This window comes from Lactuca virosa, chromosome 6, assembly GCF_052849685.1.
Source record: "Lactuca virosa cultivar CGN04683 chromosome 6, Lactuca_virosa_CGN04683_v6, whole genome shotgun sequence".
Taxonomy (NCBI): domain Eukaryota; kingdom Viridiplantae; phylum Streptophyta; class Magnoliopsida; order Asterales; family Asteraceae; genus Lactuca; species Lactuca virosa.
In genome coordinates, this window is record NC_136431.1 from 103,707,940 (window position 1) to 103,718,297 (window position 10,358).

At 34.6% G+C, this 10,358-nt stretch overlaps 1 pseudogene; it reads right to left on the reverse strand.

Moving 5' to 3' along the window:
* Nucleotides 1–2,506: 2,506 nt before the first annotated feature.
* LOC145118739 (receptor-like protein EIX1) lies at nucleotides 2,507–6,712 on the reverse strand (annotated as a pseudogene).
* Between the last annotated feature and the right edge of the window lie 3,646 nt (nucleotides 6,713–10,358).

Below are 10,358 nucleotides of genomic sequence, written 5' to 3' on the forward strand. Positions count from 1 at the left end.
ATATATATACACACACACACTACATAACCCATAAATTTTTGGCCCCCTAGAGACGTGGGTCCTGGGCTGTCGCCCGGGTTGCCCACCGTCTGGGCCGACCCTGGCTACTTACCTATTCATGAATTTTTGAGACATGGTACCAGATCTTGGAGAAGATATGAGCTATGATCAATATTAGGCTTGAATTAGGGATTTTTTAGTGCTGATTTCTCTTTTGCCTGGTACTTCTGTTTAACCTTCACAAGTTCGCCCTCACTGGTGCCTTGGTAGCGGAAATTCATCGAACCAAAAAACAGTAAGACGAAGTGGCCCACAAACAGTCTAACCTGTTTTTGCTAGGAACATGCATCAAGGGCCATGAAATTCAAGCCCCCTATTTACTAAATGATTACAATTACATAACCACAAAAAATATGGGGCTATATAGAAAGAAAAAACTACCACCACCTACAAAGAAAAATCAGATAATTATACCGGCTTACTCAAAAAAAAGGTTAAAAACTTTTTATATTGATTGTGGGCAATGATTTTGTCAAGTAAGTCTACTTCCACTTTCTAAATATATTTTTATAGTTCAAACCAATTAATTTCTAAGATGACAATTTAGAACTTTTTTTTTGTTATTGCTTTAATTTTATCTAGATATTGAGGATTGGGTCATGATTGCTTGATTATCTTGGATTTATATGTATATAATATTTCTTGAAGTAGTAATTTTTTTGTATGTATGTTAGTGCAGGGGTGAAGGCAAAAACATTTTTTAGGGTGTTCCTCGTAAAATAATTGAAATATATATATATATATATATATATATATATATATATATATATATATATATATATATATATATATATATATATATATATATATATATATAGGGCCGGTTTATTGATTTTGAAGGTCTTATGCGAAAAGTGAAAATGAGCCCCCTAAATACAAGTTTTTTATATATAAGCAAAATAAATCATAAAATGAAAAACTAAAAACTAAATTAAATTAGTTAAAAATGGAATTATGGAAATTTATAAAATTTGAGGTGTGAAATATATAAATTTTGAAAACTAACTTACTAAAAGAATTGAACTTCTAAATATGATGAGCTTAAATGTAACCTTAGAAATGAATTACCTAAAAAAAAGCATGCCAAATGTAACACTATGGAATCAAACTGCCATTGTTTGCGAAAGGGATAAGGCGTTTTCCCAACTGAACTACAAATGTTTTTTTAAAAATAACTTGCAAATGGTTTTTATTTATAAAAGCAAATAAAATAAAAAAATAATAAAAAATTAAAAATTTGAGGTGAGCCTAGGCTTACACATACCATTGTATTTTTTTTGTTTGCTGTTTTTCTTCTATGGGTTTAACCACACCATTTGGATTGATTTTCCTTTTGAGGGAGAGAAGTCGTTTTACAATCACAACGACCAAGACCGAAACAAATCTCGTATGCACATTAGCACACCCAGACCGATCTAGAAAATGTTCAGTCTTTTCTAATGGTGTTTGTGTACTTCTTTCTTTGTTGAGTCAATGTGGGACACACAACTATCCACCAAAATGCTACACATGCCCTTTGATCTCTCTTCACATGTTTTTTTTATAATTATATTAATCACATTATTTAGAAATATGTAAAGATGACTATTCTTATAAAACAATATGTTATTTTTTTTTATTAATTTTTTTTGTGAAACTTTCATTCACTGGCTGCAAGGAGGTTATTTTTATATTTTGTATTTTTTTTATAATTTTATATTTAATTATAAATAATAATGATGTCATCCAGGTTTTTGGACCGGTCCGACTGTTTGACCATCGAACCACTAAGATGACCAATCCAGTTTTTAAAATATTGGCTATGATGGATTAAATAGTAAATTCAAACATTTTAAGATTATTGTTTTTGTGATTATTTTGTAAATTAAATACTTGTATCATATAAAAATGCCAAAATAATAATAATAATAATAATAATAAACTTTTTGGGAGGTATTATAACTAGAATGATGCCTATCTAATCAGAAATCTAATTGTTACTTGGAATTTGGATATATTTTTCTAATAAACATTCTTACCTTATAACACAACGTGTAATTTGAGAAAATACATAGAAAGACATCTTAACCTCATAATCTGTATGAAATACTATAGTTTAATTTGAGGAGTTCCGTATTAAACCTAATGCATGCCAATTAAATTCAATCAAAAAGACATAATTATTCTAGTATATAATGAAATCCTGCTTTCATAGAAAGTCTAAACTGAAAATTCCAAATTTAGAGTTCATGTTCTTTGTTTATCGATCAATTAGTCCACTTTAGCCAATCTTTTGTAAATTACCCACAAATTAAAGCATGTGAGTAACAAGTGTATATGGATGGACCATATTTTAGTATCACTTCCACAGATAACCAACATTAAGATTTGTCCTATAAAATTGTTCATTAAAAATATACAACATTAATTAAATAGATTTAAAATATAAAGTTTTCAGGTTGCCTTAGTTGACACAAATAGAGAAAGGCCACCCATGGTGTCGGTGGCAATTTAATTGATATTGGGGACATAAAAACTCCTGTCAAATACAAGTGAAGCATGATTTAATTACCATACTATCTACGTTCAACCATTTGTAGATATGCAAAGAACACCATCACCTTCACATACTCCAAATCTTTGAATCTATCATAAATATGAAAAAAAAGCATGTCTCCCACGACGGTTGAGAAGTAAAGCACCACATGCAATCCAGAATCCAGTAACAAAACCAGTGCCTTCACCAACATAGAACCACCCCCAAAGTTCATCTGTGTCTTCCCCACCATCCTCCCTCTCATCAATGATAGGTGGTGCTTCTGATTCTTCATCTCCATGACATTTTTTGGTAAGGGGAGGTCCACATAGTCTTGGGTTTCCAATGTATCTTGAAGGATCAATAGACTGCAGTTGAGTGCTGGATGGAATTCTCCCTGACAAGCTATTATATGACACGTCTAGATGATTTAAAAAATTCATACTAGACATGCTTAATGGCATCTCTCCAGACAAGTTGTTTCTAGATAAATCCAAAGTTTCAAGTTGTTCCAATTGACCAATTTTTTCCGGAATCTCTCCAAGCAGACCATTCTTTGACAAGTTGAGTGTATGCAGTCCATAGAGATTGGTAACTTCAGATGGAATTTGTCCTATTAAGTTGTTGCTTGACAAATCAATGCTCTTTAACAATCCCAGAGTACTGGTGAGTTCACGTTCATATCCTTTCCACTCCATCATTGCATGGTCAAGATACTCATCAACAAGTACAACATAAACACCATCTCTTGGGAAAAACAATTTAATTGAATAGGAATGTACATTATGTGTTGGTAATGAACCTGCTTGAGCCATGTTTGTAAGATTATCCAAACACGAGGGGATGTGTCCATGGAGATTGTTCAGTGACAAATCCAGAATTTTAAGATTAGCTAACTGACATAACTGTAAAGGGATGGTTCCAAAGAATGAGTTTGATTTCAGGATAAGAACATACAACCTTGATAAGTTTTCCCCAATCCAAACAGGCACGTTACCAGAAAACTTGTTTGCCCCCAAATTCAAAAAACTTAAACTCGTGCAATTTTTTAAAGACAAAGGCAATTCTCCAGATAAGTTGTTCTTGTACAAATACAATACCTCTAATTTTATCAAAGATGCAACGGAGGGAGGAAGCCTTCCAGATAGATTGTTGTGTCCTAGATTAAGAATTTTTAGTTCTTTGAAGTGCCACAAACAGTCTGGAAGTTGTCCGCTTAGAAAATTATGGGAGAGGTCAAGAAAAACTAAAAACCCAGGGACAATTTGACATAAGAAGGAGATTCCACCATAAAATTTGTTTCTAGAAAGATTTAGTAATGCCACAGTGGGAGAGATATTTGTTATAGGACCATAAAATCTGTTGGAACTCAAATCTATCCTAGAATTGTTGCCAAAATTTGATGATAAATCTGGTACTTTCCCACTGAAGTTGTTGGAAGAGAGATTGAGATATGTTAATTGAGAAGGCCACATGTCCCAAAACCCCGGAGGAATCGTGTCTGAAATTCCATTGTTGGCAATATGACAATGGAATTTCAAGACTGGTAAGATTTTTGATTTTTTGAATCCATTTGGGGAAGCGAGGCCCTAGACTGCAAGAGCTCATATCAAGAATGGAAAGATTTTTGAATGTTAGGATCTCATTGGAGAGTGTCCCTATAAATCGGTTATGTCCAGCAAACAACCCTTGTAATGTAAGCGATGTGCATCCAGACGACAAGTTGTTGAGAAAATCAGGAAATTTGATAACAACAGAGTTGTTATCAAATGCAAAATATTCCAAACTACAGAGGTTACCAAGATATTTGGGTGTCCCATCTAACATGTTGCTAGATAGATCAAGAAGATGAAGCTGATTGTTAGTTAATGGGAACAACCAACGATACATGGATGAGGTGAGATTGTTGTTTCTGAGAGAAAGGAAAGAAATAGATGAAGAAGAGTTGAGAAATGAAGAAGAATATGGATACATGACCTGTGAGAGCTCACATCCATCTAAACTTAACCATGATAGTTTCCGGAGACTCAAAATCACATCTAACCAATAATTTTGTTTGGCAAGAGAAGTCCCATCCATTTCAAGATGCACCAAATGAGAGAGATGAGACAACCAGTCGAGGTTCTCAACTCTACATCTTCCAACATCTCGAAGGTAAAGGTATTGCAAGTTGGTGAGGTTTCCAAACTCTGGAGGAATGGTTCCATAAAAGGAGTTATAGGAAAGGTCAAGGGACGTTAACTCTGTCAAGGAACCAATGGACCTGGGAATGATTCCATTAAACTGATTCCAACCAAGGTCAAGGTGCCTTAAACGAGTCATGGAACCAATGAAGGTGGAAATGGTTCCATGAAAAGAATTGTAGGAAAGATCAAGATGATTCAAACTGCTTAAATTAAGCAAAGAATTGCTAATCTCACCTACAAGACCAAGTCTGTCAACATCAAGCCCTGTGACATGATGTGTTTGGTTGTTGCATGTGACTCCTCTCCATTTACAACAATCTTCTTCTTCTTCTTCTTCAGCTCTCCATGTAGAGAGAGTTTCATCGGGGTCTTGGAGGCGAGCTTTGAAATCAAGGAGAGCACGTCTCTCCTTATCAGAACACTTTCTCATAATAACACCATTATCATCTCCTCCTCCCAATTGGTCGGAAATTATAGTCTCAGCGTGTAGCAATAGAAGTGAGAAAATTACAAAAACACAAGGATTCATTATGTTAATGCAAATCTTTGTGACTTTTTTTTTTCAATTTTTTTGGTAGTGATGCATATTCAAACTGCCCCTCATGAGGATTTATATAGTCTTAATTGTGAAGACGAAAAATTCAAATGAACAACCTCAATCTGGTGGCCTGTTTGTTTGGGGCCTACAATCCGTAATTTCTATGAAATTTCAATGAAAATGTAAGACAAATTAAAGATGAATTGAAAAACAGATTGCCCCAAATTAGACATTTAAAGACTTACAAGTCTTGGAAATTTGTATTTATGAATTGTATATTTTCCCATGCTGTGGTAGTTTTTGATCCTCTAGTTATATGCAATGAGTCCCTAAAAACGAACTGATGGAATCAAATATAGTAGATATCAGTGAGAACAGTGATATGATATCATTTGGGTCCAAGAATTTAATGACCATGAAAAGAACTTATCTCACTTAAATTAATTAAATCATAAACTTGTTAGAAACAAGCCAAGTTGGTCCATTTCAGCTTTGATCCATGGTCTCCTACATTGTTAAAAATAACTTTTTTTTTTTTGAAAGAGTGCTACATTAGTAGTGACTCTAAAACAAGAGGGTAATAAACTTGCAATTTATATATTTTGAAAAACAACTGAATGAATTCTTTTTATTAATCTGTCTATACTAAAATGTTTAACATCTTTATTAACTACAAAATTAAAGAACGGACGACCACAGTCTCTAGACCTCCCTAGCATTGGTACTATGTTAAACAAATTAATTTTTTCTTTTCACACACAAAACAATAAAAAATATATAAATGAATGAATAGTTCAGAAACATGCAACCCTAATGTAATGTAGTTCGTATAAATGAATGAAGTGTTAGACTAATAATGTAAAAAGAACAAAATGTTGATTCAACAATGTAATGATAACAACAAGACTTTTAATGAATTGTGTAGCTGGTGGCTCTGCCAGAGTGAAAAGAAATGCCCCAGACAGATTAACCGGATCTGATCTCAATATTGGATCTGATCTTAAAATCTAAGAGTAACATCAAGAAAAACAGCTAGATTAGATTCATTCTCCTATAGCTAACCGAATATGATCATGAGATCTATAAAACTGTGAGCCTCACATAGCATCAATTAACCAATTAGCATAAGTTATTCTTTATATATTTCCAAAGGCGGGGTCTAATTCTACAAAAAAAAAAACAAAAAATTTGAAAAAGATAGTACCGGATTTTCAACGGGAGACTTGCTATCAACATCAACAGTTCGCTTGAATTTGGGTCTTTTAGTGTTGATTTCCCTTTGACTACTTCTGCTTCTGTTTCACAGTCTCCGGCGCCTCTGTACTGCAGTCGGAATTCAGCGATTTTCGCGACAGTGATAGCTGCCCGGCCAACAAACTGTATAACCTGCGCTGTTTAAGCAAGCGTCCTGGCCCATGGAAAGCAAGCCGTACATATACTAAGATAAAACACTTATTCGTGGAACAAAATGTGTGTATATCTATTTTCTATATTCATTTTGATTAAAAAATATTCCATTCAAACGAATTAAATCATTAATTGCTAAGATGTCCGTCGGGTTTTTTTTTGGTATTGCTTTAGATTTTATTTAAATATTGGGGGTTTGTTTCTTGATTATCTGATTAAGTGGTTTATATATATATACGACATTTCTTAAAACATTGGCTATCCGGTTTAAGATGAGTGATCCAGTTTTTTGATTATCTGTTTGATGTCATCCGGGTTTAAGGACCGGTCCGACTGTTTGACCATCGAACCACTAAGATGAGTGATCCAGTTTTTAAAACATTGGCTATGATGGATTAAATTGTAAAATCAAACACTTTAAGATTATTTTTTCATGATTATTTTGTAAATTAAAAACTTGTATCATATAAAAATGAAAAAAAAATCACTTTTTGGAGGTATTATAACTAGAATGATGGCTATGTAATTTGTTGCTTGGAATTTGGATATATTTTTTTAATAAACATTCTTACCTTATAACATAAACTGTAATTTGAGAAAATACATAGAAAGACATCTTAACCACATAATCTGTATGAAATATACTCTAAATAGAGTAGTTCCGTATTAACCTAATGCATATATGCCAATTAAATACAATAAAAAAGACATAATTATTCTAGTATATACCGAAATCCTGCTTTCATAGAAAGTCTAAACTGAAAATCCCAAATTTAGAGTTCATGTTCTTTGTTTATCGATCTATTAGTCCAGTTTAGCCATTTTTTTGTAAATTACCCACAAATTAAAGCATGTGAGTAACCAGGGCCGGCCTTATTTTGATTGAAACAAAGTTAGGGCTTAGGGCCCCCACATCTAGAGGGCCCACAAACCAAGGAGTCCATGTATATCCCTATTCCCTAATCGGCTAAGGTGCCTAAACTAATCGCAACACCAAAAAAAAAAAAAACAGACGCTAGATCTTCTTCCTCTCCTTTCTTCAATTCTGCATACGGATTTTGTGAAGTGTGAACTACTGTTGAAATACTTCTTCTTCTTTTGATTCACGGCACAAGGCTTCTTCCAAGTTCCATCTGTTGTTCGTCTTCTTCCTTCTCCATAAAAGGTAATATATGTTAACATGTGTTGTTTTTTCACCATCTTGAAAATCTCCACCATGTTTATACATTGAGTTAATCCCAAAAAGAAAGACATCTATCACAGAAACTTAAAAGAACGGGACTCCACCAAAATAAAAACAAGAATTTCAAAATACCTAAATAACCTAATTCAAAGGAGATAAGATATTTTACCAAAATTAAATACCTTTCGTCCATCAAGATATAAAAGAAACAGAAAAACGGCTCCTGCTTCCGTCACAGTTGGATTATGGCCTCTCCATTACACCTGATTAGTTGTAAGTTTACACTAGACTTCTTTTTTCCCATTTTGTATCTTTTTTATTACAGTCGGATAGTGTTTGTGTAAAGAAATCAGAAATTTTAAGAAAAGATATGATATTATTTCCTTGATGGATTGATGGTGCACACTGTACAATAATATATGCTAGTTGTCACTTTTTACTTTTATCCTTTATGTGTTTAATATTTAAAAATTTAGCATGTTTAGTATGTTTTCCTTTTTATTCTAATTAACTATGTTCAATCTATTGAAAATATATCCTAGAAACTATATTAATTTAACAAGTTGTATAATGAAATTGTAAAAACCATGTTATATGATACACCTAGAAAATTGTGTAAAGATAGAATCTAATTATTAAACTTGTTCATAGGAATGGTTAATTGAGGCTGTTTTAAATTTGATTTAAATGCTATTAAACCTATTTATATAGCTTTAAATATAATTTTGATTCCGGCCCCTTTGGTTATAGTGTTCGTGTTCCGCCATTTATAAACTTTTTAATTTATTATTACCGGTCTCAAGCCCGGATAAATGAGGAGGATTATAACATTAACTATACTAAATCCGGCTTTCTAACTTGTTAAGTTGTTGCTTGCCAAGTCAATGCTCTTCAAGAATCCCAGATGTTTAATGAATTCACGTTCATATCCTTTCCACTCAATCATTGCATGGTCAATATACTGATCATCACATTCACCATAGAGATAACCTCCAGAATAAAAAAATTTAAGGAATGCCCATTATCTGTAGGTAGAAATCCTGCTTGAACCATGCTTGTAAGATTATCCTAACATGAGGGGATTGTTCCATGGAGATTGTTCACTGACAAATCTAGAATTCGAATACCTTTAAGTTGACATAATTGTAAAGGGATGGTTCCGAAGAAGTTGTTTGATCTTAGGATAAGAACATACAACCCCAATAGGTTTTCCCCAATCCAAGCAGGAACATTACCAGAAAACTTGTTGGCCCCCAAATTCAATGAGTTTAAGCTCGTGCAACTCTTTAAAGACAGAGGCAATTCTCCGGAGAAATTCTTCTTGTATAGATCCAATGACTCGAGTTTAATCAAAGAACCAATAGAGGGAGGAAGCCTTCCAAACAGACTGTTGTGACCTAGGTTAAGAACTTTTAGTTCTGAAACATCCCAAAATACGACCCAAAAATTTTCGTTTAATTAATAAATAAAATCATGCACCGAATATCATATCATAGAAACCGTACGTCAAATATCTCAAACCATAGTAAAATATCATAATAAAACCGTATCAAACTGTATCATCTCATATCAAAATAAACTGATCAAACTCCCAGGACTAAAACTGAAGCTGTGGTGTGTGCGATGCCATCATCCCGAGCTCTTCCCTTTACTTGCGGAAGTACCTGAAACCAAAACTGAAACTGTAAGCACAAAGCTTAGTGAGCTCCCCCAAACTACCACATACCATACAATAACATATAAGCAACTACTGGGCCTTGCCCACTGCATCAGACCGAAGTCCGGAAACTGCATCGGACCGAAGTCCGGAAACTGCATCGGACCGAAGTCCGGAAACTGCATCGGACTGAAGTCCGGAACTAACCAGGGTCTTGCCCTCTGCATCGGACCGAAGTCCGGAAACTGCATTGGACCGAAGTCCGGAACTGACCAGGGCCTTGACCTCTGCATCGGACCGAAGTCCGGAAACTGCATCGGACCAAAGTCCGGAAACTACATCGGACCGAAGTCCGCACTGACCAGGGCCTTGCCCTCTGCATCGGACCGAAGTCCGGAAACTGCATCGGACCGAAGTCCGGAACTGACTGAACATAGCATAACATAATCACAACTACTGGCACAAACACATATACTACATACTGCATCAGACCGAAGTCCGGAACACATAATCACAAATTCATGCTTGAATCACAAAGACGTCAAGCACACTGAACTACTGCATCATACCGAAGTCTGGAACTACTGCTAACTAAACGGGCCGGCATTGTGGCCGTAGACCCATTCCTACTGGAAGGAAACTCACCTCGTAATTTGGCTGCTGAACAAACTGATGGGGAAACTGTCTGCTGCTGCTCCGGTATCTCCCCGGCTACAACTTCCCATAAATACACTCAATCAATTTTACCCCTGGTCAAAGTCAAAGTCCAGTCAAGGTCAACCCTCTCCAGTTGACCCTACTCGTCGAGTCCT